Below are 23,596 nucleotides of genomic sequence, written 5' to 3'. Positions count from 1 at the left end.
ATTTAACCAAACCATTCAATTGCATATACACACATAATTATTTATTATAAATGTATAATCATCTGATTGGAACTATATTTCTAGACATGCATCGTACGATAGTTAAATTATTACTACCTACCCGAATTAGAACAATCTTTTTTCATTAACATTAAAGCACTATACATTTTTATTATCTATCGTTACGTCGAGTAATCAACCACACATCGATTAATTGATTTTAAACCGCGTGGTACTTAACTACACGTACTCACCAGACACGGCGACAGCGACGGTGTTGGCCGTGGAAAACGATAGAAAAGACTAAACGCGTCCTACTAAAAGGACCTACCCGTCCATCGCACAGCGTATGTTGACAGTCGTCGGTCTGGCATGTGCAATATATGGTGTGTGTGTGCAAAGTGTGGGAAAGTCGTAGCGATCGGTCTGATCAGCGTTAATTTTATGCAGAAAACGGCCAAGAAAAGAGACACGACGTGGACCGAGACAAGTGCTGCTGGAAACCAGTTTCCGGTTCGGCGACGAGGATGAAGCGTAAACGAAGGGAGCGAGTGAGAGAGGAACAGCCTCGTCGTGCACGGTATACGCGTGTCGGAGGCGAGCGTCGTTGGGCCGGCGGTGTGCGAGAGAGACGGTAGCTCGGAAGCCGCTGCAAAACCACCCTCGCAGGCGTAGGCGGCAAAAGGCTACCTGCAGGAAATTCCCATGGGATCGACGGGCAGCAGGTACGGGACGTGCGATCATGTATTTTTATGCTATATTATTATTGCTGCTTGCGACTACGTGTTATGTTTAAGTATTGTTTTTTTTTCCAGCTCCTCTGCAGACCATCTCGCAGCTACAACGTAATATTATATAGTTGTTATGCAAAAGTGAATTCACATTTTTCTCACAGTCGTGTCTTTGCAAGACTAGTCGCGGTCGTTGTTAAATTATGATTGTTACTGTTATTCGTATCCTTATTGGTGTTTACATTATTGCTACGGCGATGGTTCGGAGAGTCAGTCAGTCTTTTCGGAAACTGCGCGTACCGTGCCACGCTCGCTTGTGACATGGTAGTGTATATAGTACGCGTAATAAGTAACGAGAAACGCGATACGAATTGTTCGACGTTCCTGGTTTTTTTTTTCTCCGTCGCCCTGCGAACACTATTGATTTTATTCGGTTTATTCCCTTCCGGTCAAATTTTATTTCATGTTAAGGTACATAATGTATATATGTGTATTTATATATGTATATGGGACGCAATCAACGAAAAAAAACCCTCTGAGTATTCATCGTTTCACCTAAGGCATTATGTTATCGGATACAATTTTTAATTAATTTGCCCACTCGGTCGAATGCACAAAACCTGCATATATTTATGATATGTTTATACATATGATAAAATGTATTTGTATTATAAAAATAATTAATAATAAATCTTAAATTTTGATCGTAGAATTTTGGTTAATTAATTTTTCCTATATTTTTCAAACATCAGTAATATTTTTTTTTAAATTAAAAAAAAATAATAAACAGTAAAAAGATAAAAATACCTGCATGTAATTGTAATATACTTCAAACACACATATATATATATATATATATATATGTGTGTGTGCATGTATGGTATTCGATTGAATTAAAACTTGGGTATAAAGTGTACATTTTTCATTTTTCAAAATAAATACATTTAAAACAATAATAATTTAAGTTAACTATTTTCATAATGTACAAATATGATGAATAACATTTATAAATAGTTTAATTTTTATCAAGTTATACACTACAAAAACTAAAATTTTAGGCTAAAAAACATTTGAAATTTATAAAAATACATTTTTAAATAATTATAAATTTTTAATAAATAAACAACACCGTAAAAATTATAAGAATTTTTTTCTTGGCAAACATTAACAAAATCATAAATTATTACAAATTTTTATAAATGTATTTGATAATAATAACTCCAAACGTGATTGTTATTTCCATCCATGTATTAAATGTGTACATAATTACTATGTGATTTTAATACAGTATATATTATTATAATTAATTAGTAAGACTACATACCTATTCGCTAAATTAATTTTTCTAGCATTTAACAATAAAAAATGTATGTTTAAATATTATACTTATTCGAACATAACTAACTTAAGTAATATTGTCTAACAATTAAAATTAAATACATTAAACAACACCGTTTTTTATTTACAGAACATTGCAGATGAATGCAGAAGTGATGCAGAATGATCCAGAATATATGATATACTTCAACTTTTAAGAGCATAAAAGTTCAACAAATGTTTAGGATTCCAAATACATATATAACACAATGGTATGTAGTTATAAAAAATATAAAGCTTAGTTTTGGTTTTTTTAATCTTTTTATAACATTTGGAAACATATTATTTCAAATAGGTTCTGTCATATTTTTTATTATTTCGTTTTATTAACAGATACAATTATCGGGCTATTTTAGTTTATTACATTTTATTCTGTATTCATTATTACATAATTCACTTGTTTTCATAAAAATATTGACCATCTGGACACACACACACACACACATATATAATATTAATAAAAATAATAATTTCCTAATAAAATAATAAATTTGAACTATATTTCCTCCCGTATAATCGCATATATTAGAATTATATTTTTCTTCAACACCATAATTGGTTCGTATATCTACCATATCATACAATTTCCTTGATTGTAGATTATAATTCACCACGTCCATGAACGTAAGTATAAATTATTAATACTTTTCATAATAACATCATAATAACCATCGTTACAATATTTCGTTTGCACGATACACAATACACATACACATGCATAACACATACATTTGATATCACATAAAGTCCATTATGATTTGTTATTATTAGTACATATTATACTGACCAGCCAAAGTCGTGATAACAATCTCCGTGTCAGTAGAAACTTAATGTCCTTTACTGTTGGAAATCGCGTGTCGGTTCCTCCTATGAGACACACACACACACACACACACACGTCCACACATGTTATAATATCTACTTCCGATGTTCACATGCAAAAGTCCCGAAAAAAACTATAACATAAAAAAAACAGAACCTAATAATAAGGTCACAGGTGTCCACGTGTATTGTGCGATCTTGCGATAAACATGCAATAATATGTTCTTAATATTTTCATATTTTATGAGCCATTGAATTTATCATTTGAACGTTTCCCATATACATCAAGCCGCCTAACTTCATTTACTGCATAAGACCGTAGTCTACATATCATGATATCCTATATTAATGTGAAACAATCCCAACTTTAATTAAAACATCATGGTAACGATTTGGGAAATGATCAATTAATATATTTACTAATACAAATTAGCAATTTTCATACATGGTCATTCATTAATATTTATCGCGATCCAAGTAGATTTAAATACCTACATCAAAACGGCTTTACGGCTCTAAATATTGCTAATTTATATTTTACCATTTTGATGAATGTCGTTAATTTTTAATTGAATTAATTCATCAGGTATTATTATAAGCCATATTTGATCAAAAATTATCCAAGTAGTAATAATTATGATAAAGCTATTTTTGGTAGAGATAAATTCGGTTAATTAATAATTACCTTTTTGGAAATGTAATTCCTTCAAAATTGTTCTATTCGTGTACGCGACGCGAATACACTATAATTTTATCGATAACATTAATATTATTAACTACCTATTATTGTTAAATTCATAAAAAAACGATGTACAAAATATTTATTTTAGTTTGACATAAATGGATAATATATACACAATATGTACAAGTTCCACTTAGAATTAATGAGCTAATATACAATGTAAATTCTTTATACCATTTTCAATAAATTTAAATCTTATAAATAACTATTAATAAATAATTATTTTATATCATATATTATATAATTGTACATTTTACTTATTAACTAATAACTAATTTCTATAATAATATAATTTTAATAAAACCAAAACATTTGATTACAAACAAATATTTATTTGATATATTTTATTCTTATTGTTTTTTAAATGACTAATATTTGTTTGAAGGTCCATAATTTAGTTTTAAATACATTTTAATTAAAACCTTGAGCATACATAAATTAATGTTTTATAAAAAGTAAAATTTATTTATGTTTATTTAGCTTAGACTCCACTTTTTCGTTTTTCGATTTTTAAATGATTGTTAACGCAGTATTTTATTAATTTATATAGTTTATTATGATTTACAATCTAATTTAAACACCGTAAATACATTGTGTTATTTTATTTAACCTTATTCAATTTTTTTTCAACCCAGTTCTCGCTGTTTTAATATTTTATGAGAGATTTTTCGTTTATGTATTTATAGCGTACACAATAAAATTACACCACATGGCACATTTTAAACCAACGCACTGAATCACACGCCCCAACACTAATATAATTTAACTACTAGAAAAAAAAATTAAATTATAATAGGACTTAATAAAACTAACGTAAAATAAATAATCATCGTATAAGTTGTATGACATTTTTTAAAATCAACAATATTTTATTCTATAAATATCAATCATAAACTAATTTTCATATTTTATGCTTGGAATACTCATACATTAAAGTTAAATACATAAAACTAAAGGTATCACTAAGTATTTATTTTTCACTTAAAAAATAAAAACAATAATTGACTTTATCTATATTCCTATTGCAATAGTTTTTGTTCCGTCGGTTAGTGTATATTCAAACAACTTGTTTTTAATATTATAATAAGTAGATTATACTACGATAATTTTTCAGACAATTATTATGGTTGTTATGATTTTTCCAACACTTGTCGCGTCAATATGCGTGTACTGACTAGCATATTGTCCATTACAAGGCTTAACAAATGAATTAACCACAAAAAAAAAAGTTTCAATATAATCGGATATACGTCTTATCTAATTCTAGTATCTTGTATTTCCACACGGAATTCGTAGGTAGTTGCCGATAGATTTTCTTTATTATTATTATTTTACTATTGTTATTATTATTATTATTATTATTATTATTATTATTTATATTATTTATATTATTATTATTATATCATCTCAGTATAAACACATATTTCCGTACCATTGTACTACGGATTAACTCGCATATAATACTTGGTATATATATATTGTTTTAAACGATCTGAGAAGCACATTGCACGTTAAACGTGTTTAAGTCATTCACAAAGTATTTCTTTCGTTATCCATCAACCGAATGATTTATTAAAATCAAAACATTAATAATATAATCCGTTATCTCGATAAATACTCGAGTATAATATGCACTCTTATATACTGTTTGAAATTCCTGCACAAGATATCAACTGAATACCATGTTTATATAAGAAATAAATAACGATATCATAATACTACCTCTATTTCGTCGATCACTCTGCAATATTATCCTACGGTTACCTATGCGATTTTGTCTCTGATTTGAATTTATGTGCCTATGTAAATTGATTCTAAAAACAAACTCACGCATTGGCTGTTCGATATATCTCAACGGATCCATGTTTTTGTATACTACCGAAAATGTACTATGACCAGCTACACTAAATATTTATTGATGTAATTAATAATGATTACATCTAAAGTATATTTATGTTTAATTTTTTTTTTTTTTTTTATTATTATTTATAGTTCCATAGACTAAATTTCGTGACATTTAAATTTGCACATGCTTTCTTGGTCACCCAAAATTTAATAATTTTGAATTCAATTTTACAATAACACTTTTAAAAATTATAACATCCAAAATAACTAAAACATAATTTAGCCTAACTTCAACTGCTCTTTTTTCAAAAACGAATTCCTTATTTCTTATACATATAAGTATATTTATATTTTTACAGTTGAATGTTGCTTCAATATAGGCTCAAAATGTTGATGCTACTGTTTTATATTTTACAGGTGTATTACAAACATCTTAAACTGAATGCTACTTTCGGAATGCAATAGAAGGTCCAAATATCGAGTGAACGATTTTATATTAAATGGTCAGCAGAGATCTTACTTAGAATACGATAAAATATTTTCTGAGATGCAGTCTTAACAATTCATTATAAACTTGTGAATATAAAACTGTTACAAGTAAATACATTTGTTTGAGAGATGGTGAACTACGGAAAAATTAACCTCTTAAGAAAAATTTAACACTATACAATCAGCGACAAATCCGATAAGAAACATTATACAAGCTGTGGCAATTTATTTTATATATCAACGATATTATATATACTATATAGTACGTAACATGTACCTATGCGTACATCGTTTAATTATTTAGATTATATTGCGTCTTGCGCACAAAATAGTAAGGTAGTCTATTTGTATTTTTAAGTTTTACTTACATCATTTTTTAACATACTAAAAATTTCTTTACTTTTGATAATTTTTCTTGTCGCAGCTTACATACAGCCATTTGTTTTTCACGATTAAATTTAAATCTATGGTTTACGATAAGAAAAATTTAGGTCACCTAGGACGCTTCATTGTTAACACGGATACAAACAAAATAAAATACTAGTGAATTACATTTGTACTCGAGTACAGCATTTGACCTAACCCAACGCAGTGAACTGTGGATACATATTGAAAATTAGTATTTCCCCTCCCCCTCCTCTTTTCGAAAATTAACCGTTCGGAAATAACCGGTAATATTCGTTAATTTATTTATTTTTTTCTTCTTACTGTTCCTCTGTTTCTTCTCTTGTTTCTGTTCACCGTACAGTAGTAACATGCGCGCGTATACGTATACGATAATGTATTCACGGTGTAAAGAACGTAACCGAACGCGTATAATATACGGCGGTCCCTAGACGTACGCTTACACCGGGCGAATGATAATGATTATAATAACTGTTGCACGCGTCTGTTGTAATTGCCGGAGAAAGAAAGGAGAACCTATTCCTTTCGGCGGCGGCGTCCCCCGTCGCGTGACGGCCGGAGATCGTAAGACCGCGAAACGTCTTCCGCGTGTTCAGCGACTATGACGGCGGCGGCTGCTGCTGCTGCTACTGTCGCTCCGACGCGTGCGTCTAACGTATATTGTCTCCCGGACCATGACACCAGAACATTGTTATACAGAGCGCGTGCTCAAGTACAGGCACCCAATGCCTAACCGGGTCGTTCGGTAAAATGGGAAGATTCTGACAGGGATAAAAAAAAAAAAAATGTGTTTCGTACATTTTTGTTGTCGGGAACATAATCAACACTATGTTTGCCATTAGCCAAACCCATTAAGATGGTCGGAAAAATATCGCGTCTCAAAACCGATGCTCGTAAGATAATGGTGTTCACTGTAATCCATTCCTAAAATGAGCGTTGTCCGATTTAAACAAATTGTCAACGAAACGGGGTTAGATGGTTATATTTTTCGTACTTTCTCCGATGAACCATGGTCGCAGATAATTGTTTAAAATTTCCTAGAAGACCCTGTGCAAGAGTTATTTAGTTCGATCGCATTGTATGCAGTGTAATATCAATATGTATACTCGTAAGTGTGAAACGAACGCGATGATGTCGTTACAGAGAAGCTCGTGTCCAGCCAGGTGGGGATCGCTGCGTCCAAGGCCAAGAAAGGGATGATCGCGCCGCGTCTTGAATAGAACATTGTGTTATAATACAGCGCGTGCGCACCGGGCGCGAGTGTGCATCGTATCAAGCAAACCTTATATCCGGTCCATTATACGCGTGCGTACAATAATTGGCTACCGATGACGAGCGATTTAATCGAAACTTGAATGTTACCACGCGCCGCTGACAATACATATAACATATTATTGCCGTTGGTCATGTCATACCTCTTACTTCGACAATACTTCGGTGTTCGTACAATATTTATTTTAGTAAGTTCAAGCAAGCTACTGAATGTAGTAAGCCCAAGGCTAGGCGTATTTTATAATCAGCATTTAATTAATCAATATTTAATAATCAAAAATAACTTATTACGCATATTAATAAATTCGCCAAGGTCCAGCTAAATTTAATAATCAAAATAATATTTTGATTATTTAATAGATTAAAATAGTATATGTATAAAATAGATAATATATTAAATTCGCATGTACGCAGGAAAACCAGGGTAAAGGTGAAAACAACAAGTAGTTTCACGGTTTTACATAATAATGCTAAATAGAGGGCAAAATAAAGTAATATTAGAACTAGGCCACTTTTACGTCATTGGAACCTGTATAAATACGGGTTGAGCATTTAGCATTATTCAGATGTAGATAGGTAGTTAGACTGATCATTTCCCCTGTTAAATAAATTATTGCTCGTCGTGGACTTTGTTACAGCCACATCGCCGCGAGTATATAATTCTTAGCCCAGAATAACTTGTTATTTTAATTTTTTGTGTTTTTAACTGTTTGTTAATTTATTGTGATAAATTAATAAAAACAGTAAGTTTATAAGTTTAATATACCAGTGTTAAATTTATTCACCTACCTATCTCTCTCAACCCACGTCTCAAGATTTCATACAACGTGCTACGTCGTTAAATAATTAATGTGTCAGCGATCGTAGTGTCCTGCACAACGCTCGCTACATGAACATGATCAAAATGAGTTAATCAAGTGAAATTGACGTAGTGGCGTTAAGTTTTGAGTAAAAATATTCAATTTAGCTATATATTTTAAATATTATATAGAGTGCTAATATTCTATCATCAGTTATTTTATTTTTAATATGCTCTTTTAGTAAACCAAAATACAAAAATGTTTGTTTACTTAATTATAAATATGTAAGAATTTAAGTTTAAATAATTAACCGTTTTTACAAATATTTATCATTATAATAGTGCTTGTTGCATTAGTTAAATCCGAATGTATTCATTTTTTTATTACAAAAGTTAAAAAAAAATCAAACAACATTTTAACTTAAATTTAGCAAATCAATTTTTATAAGCTATGGTATAATAATAACTATATTATAAGTGTAATATATATTATTATAAGTATAATATATTATATTATAACTCTAGCTGAGTTATTTAATTAATCAATTAAATCTGCTAAAAATGTTTTGTCAATATTTGATGTTTATATTTGGATATAAAGGTCTTCTTTTACTGAATAATAACTACACACAAAAATATAGGTTGTATTACGTTTTATTTCTAAATTATTTTATAAGCACTCGATGATGTTTTGTTATTTTTTTTATTTTTTTCAGTACTATTTTTTCCGTATCCTGATGTACGCTCCATTATGTAAATACGTACATCAGGGAAAATGTATCGACGGTGTGCAGCAATGTCATACCTAAACATAGGTAATATTTCATGTGAGTGTGAGTATGCATGTGTGTATATGTATGTGTAATCAAAAGCCGATTCCCCTCCGTTTCTCTTTTTCCGCTTTTATATATTATATAATTCGATATTCGATTTTATTTCCATTGCTTTTTATATGTTTTTTTTTTTATTGTATATTTTATATATATATATATAGGTACCTATATATATATTCCGTTCTCGTTTTAATGGAACGTCAGCCGCGACGTATAAACGACTTTTTTCGGGAAAAGTGTATACGCTGCATCGGTAGCGGCGGTGGTAGTGTATTGTACTGCTGGGGTCGCCGGTCAAAAGGAGTGGTTAAAAAAAAATCTGCTCGTTGCCATGGATATTAGCCGGGTCGAATACCCGGGAGGCTTTTTATTTTATTTTTTTTTAGTGTATGTCCGGTCTCATCCCAGCCTTTTAACCCGATCCGCGTCCGATCCTGCCCCTTTTCATTTCCTCCTCCTCTTGCTCCACGATACTACTATGTATGTTGCATGCTTAATAAAAACAATTTGAAACGTTTCAATGGCCGAAAACTATAGAGGTTTTTTTAATATATTATAAATGTATATATACGTATATACATTTTTTTTAACACGTTCAAAACACGCCTAATCAATCGCTCTGTACTTGTCTAAAATTCGTACTTTATTCGGTTTTTAGTTTTTTTCTCCTAACAGTCGAACACAATTTCACCGAACACATTCCGTTGTTGATCGATACAAATATTCGAACTTTTGTATTTAGCCAATGATGTCCAGATATGTAAAATGTTTTACATATATTATAGAAGTCCGCGACCGCCGCTGCACAAATGTATATCCGACCATATTACGAATAATCATATATCTAACAGCTTATTTATAATTTATAATTTTAATCAACCATGTAGATCTTAAATATATATATATATATATTAATTGCATTATATATATAGTTCGCAATAGTATATAAATCGGTAAATGATGCTTGATACCGAGTAAGGATACTCAACAACCCCCTATCGATCGAAACTTCGATTATCACTCCAGATCCTATGTTATTATATACTCTCCATTTCGACTTCTGAAAACAGGCTGTTGTTTAGCACCCTTTGTTTGAACACCGGCTAGACGCTTAAACTATTTTATGTATATATGTAAATAATTCTTGTTCGAATAACGAACTACGTAAGTACTTACTTGTTAGTTTTAGCGGGAGAGTTTTGTATATTTACACATTACCTATGTACATGTTATGTACCTACTACATGTTGCTCAATAATAGTAGTACAATATCATAGAAATATACGCTATTTTTACGAATATATAGATTTTTAACTAAAATGTATGCTACATATTGAACTGCCGTGCCAAATATACAGTATACAATCGTTATTTTCACAATTTCTTTGCAGTTTTATCAAAATGTGTCAACAAATTCTATTGATCTGAAAATAATGTTAATTATAAATAAAACGAATTAATTTACAATATAATTCATGATAATATAATATTGAAGAGTAATGATTACATGTTACGTCTACTTTTTGATAAACGAAAATTTTTCTAAAAAAAATACAGTTATATGTGTGACATAACAAAATATTTTTTAAAGAAAATATAAAGACAATTGTTTTAGTTCATATAATAAATTATTCAATCGCAGGCATATAAATAACTATTGATTACATACTATTATTTTTATTTTTACTTATTATTGATATCAAATCAAGTAGGTACATTTTTTAACTGAAATAAAATATTCAATAATATTTGATCAATTTTATTATTTTAGATCTTCATTGTTATAGTGAAAATGAGCAATAATTAGTATTTTTTATAAAATTTGAATTTCTTATAATATCTGAAGATTCTAAAACCCAAATAATTTGTTAATAAAACATATCAAAAAATAATTTTCAATTGAATTTAAAATTGTCATATGTAACTAAATATTTAGAGTAGGTATGAATAAGTATTGTTAGTTATTAAATAAGGCAATAAATTATTATCAACTATTATAAATTATTCAATATCTAAGCTTAAAAAGAAAATTACGCTTATTATAATTTTTGTTTCATCTAAAACTAAATTTGTTCGATATCGGAAAAAAAATTGTGTAATCAATATGTTAAAATGGAAAATCATGACAAATTATAAGTGTATATATTTTTTAAATACATTTTTTTATTCTTCTTTGTCATTTATAATAACTCACTTTAAAAAGATTAACCTAACCTCTAATTTTCTTTGACATACACACGTTGAACGCTTAATTTTTAGTTGTTTCGTAAATATTTATTAGTACGTTAGTATATGACTAGCATAGAAAATTTCAAAACTAAATATAAATTCCTTGATAAAAATAATTAGCTCAATTCCATATTCAATCACATGCGTAATGATTTTTATTTAATTTAATTTATCTTGCTGTGTAATTAATAAAATAAAATGTTTTAAGCTTCGTTAGGTGTACGGTCAGTAATCTAATTTATATGTATATGATTTTTTTCAAACTTTGAATTTACATAATAACCCGATTTAATAATATATATATATATATATATATATGCACATAAAACCGATAATTTTAAATTACTATTATGATGAAAAATTTAAGTTTATTTTTAATACTGAGATTTTTTTTTACGCATTTTCTTGATTATCAATCCACTTAATAGAGTATACATCCACTTATATCTGTGTCGCAATATATTAACGGAAATAACACTATCATGGCTATATTAATTCGAAATTATCTAAAAACACGCAATAATGATAAGAACTACATGTGTCGTTTTCAAACTCGCTGTGTCGTCCAACCCAATTCAATTAGGCTAAAAGGAAACTTGTGACCCATTCTTTCGTGACCATAACACCTAAATGCTCTTCCCCTCTTGGAGCCAATACGTTAAGTTGTAGCCTACACAATAGTATGTACAAGAACTATGAAATAATAATAATAATCGTAGTAGAAGCAGTAAATAAATACGTCCGTGTGCCGTTTCTCCTGCGGTCAGGTGTACGTATAGATATAATGTGTGCTCATACGCTTAGGGCAATTATTCTTGGTCAGAGGTTGATTCCGGATTTCACAGTGCTGCTTAGGGACAATCTGAAAATGGAGGAACTTGTGGTTTTTCGCGTTTCCTGTACGGATTCAGGATATCCTGAGACTGGTTACAATACGAAATTAAAACGTGCATGGATTTGGTCAAGTGATCGCTGTCGTCATGGTATTGTTAGTCCGATCATCCGTAAAGGAGTAACTTGTCGTTAGTTACTTTTATTTGTGTTTTATATTATTGAAATAAAATGGCAATTAAACCAACAATGTTCTTCCTGTTCATATTATAATAATAAACGAATACAAACTATACGTTTTAATCATTTCTACAAAACGGGAACTCACGGTTTTTGTTGGACCTATAGATACACACATTTTTATGACGTGTAGATAATACTAAATATATATTTATAGCTATTCATCTACTATTATTTATTCATGAATTTATAATGCATGTAATCTTAATATTTTTGAGTTATTTTCCTCTTTGATACAAATTTCCAAAATTAGAAGTAACATTAACAAGACAATGTTTTCTTACTTAATGATAATCCACTATGATAAGTAACTTATATATTAAATAACTGTTATTTTTTTGATTTAAATATATTTCATATGTCAAACATATATGTAGAAATATTTGTTATATTAATTAAAATTTTATCATTTAATATCGAAAATAATTTCCCTGGTAAATTATAAATATAGTAACTAACATAACATACAAATGTGTAATACATTATTTATACCATACATGCATATATAACTGCATAATTAATATATTTATTGTATATTATGTGTTTTTTCAACATGAAAATATCCCTTTATAATTTAATGTCATTATTGTTTTTTCATGTTCACATTTTACATTTTAGTAAACCTTGTCTAAATTAACTTTATGTTTGACTTTTTATTTTAGGTATAAACGGACAAAGCATCAAAAACTATTTACTAAACAGCAGGAGAAAAAAGTAAAAATTAACATATGTATTAAAAAGAATTAGCCAATATGTATTATTCTATAGTGTATGATTTAAAAAAAGTTTTTAGTTTAAATTTAAATGTATAACATATTCTAAACTTTTTTTAGATACGAGTTCTTCGTATTCAACTTCTTAAAACTTTAAAAGAAAATATTACAACTATGTAACTTAAGGTTTATTATATAAATAATACAAATATCGTCCACATACATTATACGTAACAGAAAACTTCAAATTTAAATTATTTATATAAAAAGTATTAAAAAATAAAATTAATAAATAATAATTATATTTCAATTATATTAATACAACTGTATTCATGAGAAACCATTGAAATAACTATCGTTAATTCTGTTCATTATCGCTCAAAATAAAATAAAATTGAAATAATTTAACATGTAAATTAAAAACTATCTATTGTTCTAATAATTTACTACTATTATTCAAATTTTAATAAAAGTTACTTAATGATTTATAAAAAAATTAAGCTTAATAAATAACAATAGAAAGTAAAACGTAATTAGAAAAAAAAATTTCAATTGTCATAGGATAATATTAGTGTACTTAATTACAATCTCTATATTTCCTTTTATTAAAATATTATAACAATATGGTCTATATGAACTCGATCTAAAAGATAATTATTTACATTTTACTTAAAAAAAAAAATTAAAAATTAAATAGTGTATCAGACTACTTAATAATTATTTCTAAATGAGCAGTAAATTCTAAATTTATTTTGAAATATTTCTATTAATACTTTACACGTTATATGTATCAAAAAAACACTAATGAGCAATGAGCAACATAAAAAAACTTTATCAAACCAATGCGTCCTTATCAGTCTTTAATTTTCATTTTCCGCAATATTCTGCTTAATTCCTCACAAATCTTTCAATCTTCTGCTCTTCTTTTATCCGCTCTATTATTAATTTTTTTTTTCCTCTAGCTTTTATATAAAAAAATCTGTCGCTTAAAAATTACGTGGTTACTATATTGACATTAATCATTTATTCTGTTATTAACTTCTTTCACAATAAAAATAATAATAATGCTGAGGTAAACTTAGAAATAACCTCCATGGAAAAAAAAACAAAATTATTATGCCATCACATTTTATCTTATGAATATTTTAAATTCTATTAGTATTTTAAAATTTCGTACTTCAAGAACAGATATGTTTAATATTCAAGTATGCATTTTTAATGAAATATTCACAACTTTAAGAAAACTGTAGACCAATAAAGTTATTACTGCGGTAGTTGTAACTTAATAAATAATGTAAGTAGTAATTTGAATACTCTACATGACTTTATAGTTTTATACAATACCCGATTTGTATAAAATACTTTGGTTCGAAAATACCAAAACATCATGTTTATTTGACAAAGAAAACCGGTGACGTTGTTATTATGGTTTTATTGAATTATTAATCATCGCCTGACATGTGGTAATGTGATCGCCAAACGTGATAACCGTTCACCAAATTACCTTAATGCTATGTGGGCCAGCGTTGGGTTTTATGGACTTGGGGTGTCATCGTGTACAAGAAGGGGAAGCACTATTGTCCTAAGAACGCGAAATGCATATTATATTACTAGGTGTATATAGAGTAATTTTAAAAGTCATCGTTTATAGTAATAATAATTAATTATAAACATATATTTGTTTTAACGAAAAAAAAAATTCATTAATCTAAAATGTATATTTTACCATATTCTGTTAGTTTTATTATTAATCACTAGAACTGAATAAAAAAAAGATACGGATTACATCAAAGTATATTTGCTAAATTTTTTTTATTTTTATACACAGAAATATATCTAAAATATAAAATAAAATATACATTATTTTTATTTTTATCCTGTTATTGATTTGCATGAACTGAATCATCGCTACAATAATCGATATAACCTAGTATCACGATCATTAGTCGTAATGAGTATTATCGTAATTATAAATTATTATGTATTCTGAATTCTGATTACTCGGGATCTATCAACTATGATCTGACTAAGTACAAAATATAAAAACAATACTATGTGTAACATTATATACATCATTACCCAATTTTAGAGTTAATAAAACATTTTAAAATCAATACTCAATAAAAATTTATTAAGTTAATACAGTTATCTATATCCTGAAGACTAAAATCACTGATTATTATTATTATTATTATTATTTTATGTCAACAATTATTAAAAACAACAAAATCTGTATCTTTTCAATTCTTGATTAAAAAAAAAATTAAATCATTGACGTTTAATCACACATGTATTATAATAATAAGATTATAATACAGTGAAACAACAAAACACAAAGTAATCGTATATGTCAGTTATATTTTTATTTTTTTTTTGGAAGTAAGATGCGTTAGAAACGTATTAAAATCATTTATAATCTGTCAACGCATTGTTATTATTTCTCTTGTTGATTTTTAAATTTTGAGTAGCTTACATATAGTCTTCACTGCGGTCTTAAATCACCCTTCATGAGTTATTGAAGAACCCGCTTCAGTTCACGATATCCCTATAGTAAAATGACAGTGGAATAAATATAAGAGGACATATATATATATATATATATGCAGACTATATTGTTACAGGTGCAGCCCGAAAATCCGTTTTATTGAGAACCCAATATCCGGTACACCAAAAATAATTATCTACTTGTCTAACGACATACATATTTTAGGCCAACGTTCATACTCGAACATAATTTCATGCAACAGAAATCATTTTTCTGTTTTCTTTTGTCATCTCTATCCAAAAATAAATTAATATAAAAACACTGTTAATATTATTATATGATAAATACGACGTCATTTAATATTGAAAACGATCGTTAGTAATGCGTTTGCCGTTAAGTGTGGAGTGTTTTCTTATTGATTTCTCTGTGAATCACCAATGGGGTTAAGGTGTTAGTTGGTCGTATAATAACGATTCCAGTACGCCTTTAATACGGTTTTCCTTTTTGTCTTCACGCCGGGGCGCAATAGATCCCGTTTAAAATTGCTATTTCTTGTTAACGCCACTGGGTGTCCGGTACATAACGGCTTCTAAAATAGACTCGAAGGTCAGTATTATAAGAATTCAATTTAAGAAATAAAATGGCTTTTACGTTTAAAAAAGCGTCTTTTCAGTATCAGAAATCTACAAAATTCAAACATATTTACTATATTCCTTTAATATTTAATTAGTAATTAAATTATTATAAGGAGTTTGATTTTTTTAAGAAAACACGTTTATAATAAATATCAAATCGGTAACATGTGCACATATAATGTTTTATTTTGCTAAAAACTTAAATAAAAAAAAAAAAAGAATTAAAAATGTTACAACTTTATGAATTTAAATTTGTGAATTATGTGTTTGCTAACTGTAATTATTGTGAATATGAAAAATTTATTATTTTATTTCTTAAGTAAATATACGTTTTATGAGGCGTATTCACAATTATAAAATATTAAAATATTTTACAGACATCACGCTTCGTATAAACGTCCGATTATGAATTATGTCTCATTAATATCCACCACATACACATACACACAGTATGTCGTCAAAGCGTCATTAGAATGACTACGTTAAGATAAGACGAATATTTTCCCTCGAGAATGGGTGTGGTATTAGTGGACTAATTAGATTGTGCAGTTTTTTTTTATTTTTAGGGTGTGGTCCTAAGTTGATAAAAGTTCAAAACAAGACATAAACACCATGTGTGTCCGTTTTTTTGAGTAACATGATAGTTCTTCGGGTCGTTTTATTTGTATAGATAGTATATGTAAATCATCTCGGGAACGCATTTTGAAAATTAAATTTTAAAAACGCGTGTTGGGTCTCGGAGACAATTCACCAAAAGTATTTATAGTATTATATTATATCTATAATGTAAATAAACGTTGCAGCTATCAAACGTCAACTACTTATAAACAGTGTAATATGAACGGGCCACAAAGATTACCATGGTCGAAAAGGAAAAAAACCATCATATCCTGACACGTATATTATGTATACATAATATTATTATTATTATATTGATTACGCGCTATCGTATTCGGAAAGACATGGGCGTGATAAAAGCAACCGTTCGCGCATTTCGGCCTCCCACAATGATGATGATGATGATGAGAATTTAGGTTTATAATAAATATAATTATTATTATTATTATTATTATTATATTTATTTATTTTTTCGTCGTACTTGTTTGTTCACCTCGTTATCGCTAAAGGACCCGTCGCCGCCGTCGCAAACGGCACACATGTTCTTTGTCCGCATGCAAACACCACACACGTACAGATATAATAGTACTATATACTGCACAGACGTAGCAGTGCACACACATACCGGATGGCTCAAGATAATGTCCTTTATCTTGTGAACTGCGCACTTGGAATCCTTTTCCCCGACGGCGACGACGGTGACGAGAATTCGATAAAAAATTTAAATATTTTCTGTTTTGCGCGTCAACATCAGTCTGATGTAATTTATAGTTTTCACATAATAATAATAACACTACACATACATAGTTTAGTTGTTTCTGTTGCTCGTGTAGTTTAAATGCGACGATAACGCACTACTATAGGTGACATTTTTCTGGGACACATTTCATATCGTAAATGATGGCGAAAAGGACATTATTGTTAAGTAACGTATACGTTTAAACAGTGTTCCAGTCAGTATAATAATTATCATCAGTTCATAATAGAAACTATATCATTATTTACAATATTAATATTATTTCAATAAAATATAAATTTAAACAAACCTACAATGATAAATTACTGTTTAAATGATCCTTAGTTAATTGTTCGACATCAAAATCTGCATAAATACATTTTCATTCTTTACAATTTTAACTGAACTTAATTGAAAATATTTTTTTCAAGTCAAACGAACTTTAAGTTCTAATAATAATTAATTTTAACCTTTCCTTTTATCGAACACAAAAAGTTTTCACGAATTATTTTCAATACATGCAATTCATTATTATTAACTTATGAGCACATCATAAGTTTGAATTAATATTATTACGTAAACGCACCCACTCCAATAACAGATATTACATACGTGCAGCTTTAAAACGTATTGATAAATAATATTTATAGTATAAATAATAAATACGTATTATTTATTTTACGTCTTGACGATTTCTATAATACATGACTTCCGAAAAAAAATAAAAAAAATAATAAACACCCTTTTAAAACAAAGAGAAAAACTTAAATATCAATAAATGATCGCCTTGTTCGTTTTATTATAAATATCGTTAATGATTAATTTTCCATTACAAGTAAGTACTGTTAAGGACAGTGGCGTATATAAGGGGGGATGTGGGAGTCAGATATCCCCTAGGCCTTTTTTTAAATGTTGTAAAATAATGATCTAAGTATGAGGACGTTAGAGACATAAAAAAAAATAATGATAAAATAAAAATAATGATTTGTTAGCAAATTATCCCCCCCACATACAAAAGTTATGTATACACCACTGGTTAAGGAAATAAATAAATGTAAGTCCAAATGATTGGAAATATAAATTGCTATGGTATACTTGTATACCCTGCAAATTTATCTAAGATTACTGTAACATAATATAATGTATAATAGACAAAACAATTAATTGGACATTTCCAATATTATTAGTATAATCTTAAGTACAATTCTTGACACCAATTCTGTACTACAGATACTAATTTATTTAAATGTCCACATATTTCTAAATTTAATGATAAAAAAAGGTACTAATCTTTGTATTGATTTAAATATCAAATCTCTAGGAACTAAACATTATGAGGATTTATGAATTTTAAATTATTGTATTATCAATTCGTACACTTTTTAAATAATCTTACATAATTACATATTCTGAATTATTAATGAATATATTATTTTAAACTGTCAGTTTTAATAATGTTAATCATTTATGTACCTACTCCAAGTTATATGAAAACTATTTTAGCCGTAAATGTATAGAAAATGTGTTTCTTGCGAACATCCAATAATGGTAGAAGAAGACCAATGATAAGATGACGTAGACGTAAGCGAACTAAACGAAGCTTTGCTAATCTCGGGCAACAAATAATGGGATGATTTTATTAATAGTTTTCAAGGAAAATAAAACAAGTTTTATTATATTTCCGAGCTGTGGTACATATTTATAAGAAATACTAATCAAAAAATCCATAAACCTATTTGAATTTTAAAATAAAAAAAATGTAGAAATTTATAATATGCAATTAAAAAAATTAAAAAATCGTTGATATCTTTCTTTTGTCTAAATCTATAAGCTATATATTTGCCTATAAATGATTGAAAATTACATATTTTCTCACTAATATTGCCTGTATACATATATAATTTATATGTTATCAAGTGAATTGATAATTTTTATTTTATATACATTTTTAATAAATACTAACGATTTGTGGACTTAGTTTAAATTTTAAATTTTAAGTTTTTCTATTTTATTTTGTATTTTTCTTAATTATAATATTTTTCTTTTACAATGATTTATGGTTTTATGAATTTAAATATAATTCAAGACCATTAATAATTAATAATTTAAAATATTTTAATATTTTTAATTTATATTAATATATTAATAATTTTAAATATTTTTATAAACCTTTTAAAATAACCACAAAATTTATTTTGATGGGCATTTAAAATTTAAAAATTACCCTATGAACGTATTATAGTAGTACGAGTTTCGATGAAAATTGTTTTTAATTAATATATGATTTATCATAACTTTAACCGTCTCTTTTTTATATGAAAAACTTTTTTTAACATTTGTTATTTATTTATTTTGATTAACCAACAGGTTAGAGAAATAAGACATTTTTTGTAACAATAAACGGAACTTTATTATTTTTAGTATTATTTAAACAAAACAAAAAAATCCCATGATAGACCAAATTAATTATTTTATTATATTTTATAATCATAAATATTAAACTTTTGTTTACTTTTAATCGTTAATCAAAAATAATCATTTTTGACTGAATTCCAGTAAAGTAAATAATTTCCTGTATCTATAATTAGTATTTTATTACTAACTCTACAATTATAAATACATTATTTATACTCATTAGCTTTATAAAATACAGATTAATTTAATATTAATCCACGGTACAATAATCGTAGGTAAATAATGCAATAAATGTATACAATTAATGTCTATACTAATTTTGCAATATTTTATATTAAGTAGTGTACATAAAAATTATTTTAGCTACATTTATTTCTGATTAGATAACCATTTGGAGCTTACTACAAAGTAGAAATGATCTAAGGTAGTATAATGAAAGTTTAAAATGTATGCATATATGTACATATGATACATATATGTCTTTCACTGAATCGATATCATCGAAATACTGATATTGTAGAAGTATCGTAGGGTGACAATCGTGCGGTGAAACTCGTTTAACTGCAGTCGTTTGAAAGAAGTCGGTGATTACTAGGGTCGCGCACGAGTGCAGTATGTGTACACTATACATTACAATGTGGCACGTGTTATATATACCTTGTACGAAAAATTCTAACTTACTTGGCGCATTTAACGAAATCAAAAAACCTACACTAATGCTATGATAATACATAGGGTGGAAAACACGGCGACCCAACCTGTACCAGGTGTGTATGCATGTATACGTATATGTATATTTATTATATTATGCTACGAGTAACATATTAAACATTTTAGATGGCTACATCATAAATTATACATACTAATTATTCTAAATATATTAAGTAGATATATTTCACCTAGGTGTATTTACACAAATCGTGTACAATTATTTTAGCCTGGTACTGTCTAAATTTTTTGAAATTATTATTAATATTATTAATCCGCGATGAAATGTAAATGATCTAATACTGCATAGATATTTGGTATAGAGAAATTCCATAGATCGGCATTAGTAGTTTTCATCTTTTATTGATTATTTATTATTTTAAATAAACGATTTGCATAGTGATTCAATATCTACAATATAAATCGACTAAACTTAGATAAGACATCGATTACCGTAAGTTGTTTTGGAGAAGACACCTACCGAATTAAATGTTTGAAAATACGTAAATCATAAGAATTATTCTGTTATTCGTATTGAAATGACGAAAACAATTGAGGCATGTAGGTGGCGGTGCCGCTCGGGAAGACTATTCCCTTAGAGATTGTGGAGGGATTGAACACCACCACCCGTAATCTGGCCGTATTCGAAAGCGAACGGCGACGGGAAACGTGCGAGGATAAAAATATAGCAATGATAGTACATTAATAATATTATTGTTTGTCGACGGTGATACACATCATAGACTTGGAAACCGCTAATAAGAAGGCGCGTGATGTGTTTTCTTTAGCCATTTCATCTGCCCCTCGCTCGTCAACGGTCACACGCGTCTTCTCGAGGCGCGCGGGTACAAAAATAATACGCTTTTTAACGGCTCCTCTGTCCACGGACGCGTGTCCCGCGCGCGCGCGCACGAGCCCGAGGACCGAAAACCGTCGGACCGCGTCGGACGCACAACAACAATATCAAAAATATTAGACACGACGTACGATCGGCGGCGCGGAGAGGAGAGAAGAAGGCGCACCGCACCGATCGCCCACGCGACGTCTTTTCGGAAAGGCAAAAAAGACGATCGCAGCCGCCGAAATCGTAAGCCCGTAACGCCGCCGCCGCGCGATGGCGGCAACTGCGGCGGCGGCAGCCCGTGACGTCAACCCTCGGCCGCCGCGTATCTTATCTTCCGGAGACCGTTAAAATAATAATAATAATCACGTGCACACGACCTCTAACGAAATAGTCGTCACAGTCTTGTCAGTCGTCGTCCCGACTTCACCCCGACGTGCGCGACTTTTTCGACCGTTACCGCACCAGTCGATAGGTACCACAGTCGCGGTATACGCACTGCGATAAACCGTTCCTCCGCGGGGTGACCGAGACGGGACCACTTCATACGGCGCCCAGCCGGTAATAATATCCTAGTCATCGTTTTCGCGTTCATCGCGCACCAGTGTTTTTCCAGCGCTTTTCTCGAACGTCGCAATCCGTCTGCTCACCACACTGATCGTAAGAATATATCCGATTTGTGATCGGTAAGTTTACATTTTTATCTATACTCTATTATTTTATATTTTATATTCATATACCTACTTTAACCAGTATAAGATTGTCGACCGATGATATTTTCTCGCTTTTGGTGTAGTCTCAAGTGCATATGATATATACGTGAGTATATATGTGTGGTTGTTTGTATTTTAGATGAGAACGAATAGATGAAATGGTTTCAAACCATTTATACTTCGGTCACGTCTTATTACTTATTTCATTTGTCGTCCCATACTAAAATTAATCAGTTATGTATAGGTACGAACGGAGACTAAGAAGATTATAAACCTCTTTGGACTTTTTTTTTTCTTTTATTTTAATAAATAAGAATAACTTCAATATTAATATTACTAACTGTACTGGCTTATTATAGCTACAACTGATAATAATAACTTTAAATTTTTAACAAAATAAAAGTGATGTTTCTACACATCGAATTTTATGTAATTTTTTATTTAAAAATATTTCTTACTAGAACTCGAATCAAAAAAATTCTAGAACATTTATTGTTGTGAATAAATATTTTTTTATATAAAAAAAATACTTAAAATTATACTATTAGCATTGCTTTTCTAAAAATATTATTTATGTGTAATACTCTCTCGCCTCCTTCCCCGTCACCAATTTTAATAATATCATTTATAATATTTTTTAACTTTATTATTATTATTTATTTTCTCTATTAACAAAATATTTGTAAAATATAAATAATGAATAATATAAAAAAAAACCTTCGATTAATCTAAACATCTCTATAAAGTATAAAAAATAAAACCTTATAACCTTAAGGCTATTAGAGTTTAAATCTATTTCACAACCAAATTTAACTACATAGTTCAATTGGACACTCCAAAATTATGTTAATCTATATTTTTTTTAAAAAAAATACTGCTTATTAATGGTTTTAAAAACCCCTTCAATTATGAATTATATAATTTGTTCAGCCTTTACTTAACACGGATACACGTTAGATATTTTCTAATGAATTATTTAATTATAAATTGTAGATAGTGCTATAGCTCATATAATATGATTGTATACTTACACATAGCTAAATAATAAATTCGTATTGGGCTCGGCGTTTAACCGGAAATAGCAGGAAACGAAGACGACTAAGTAGCGGATATTAAA

General features: G+C 28.8%; 1 protein-coding gene and 1 long non-coding RNA gene across 2 annotated transcripts in view; both read left to right on the top strand.

Moving 5' to 3' along the window:
* Nucleotides 1-907: 907 nt before the first annotated feature.
* LOC112687067 lies at nt 908-7,988 on the top strand. Its single transcript, XR_003148937.1, has 3 exons — nt 908-1,202; nt 2,200-2,320; nt 5,935-7,988. It is a non-coding gene; the product is annotated as an uncharacterized LOC112687067 (long non-coding RNA).
* A 14,221-nt stretch (nt 7,989-22,209) lies between these two features.
* The window catches only part of LOC112686921 (homeobox protein prospero-like), a 41,229-nt gene continuing 39,842 nt past the window's right edge, over nt 22,210-23,596 (top strand). The window contains exon 1 of the mRNA XM_025559416.1: nt 22,210-22,452. The gene's annotated coding sequence lies outside the window, so the exon portion shown is untranslated. The remainder of the gene's footprint in view (nt 22,453-23,596) is intronic.

Source organism: Sipha flava, unplaced genomic scaffold (assembly GCF_003268045.1).
Source record: "Sipha flava isolate LNK unplaced genomic scaffold, YSA_version1 32_pilon_pilon, whole genome shotgun sequence".
In the NCBI taxonomy this organism is placed as follows: domain Eukaryota; kingdom Metazoa; phylum Arthropoda; class Insecta; order Hemiptera; family Aphididae; genus Sipha; species Sipha flava.
Note: the sequence above shows the minus strand (reverse complement) of the source record. Positions and strands in the feature narration are given on the sequence as shown.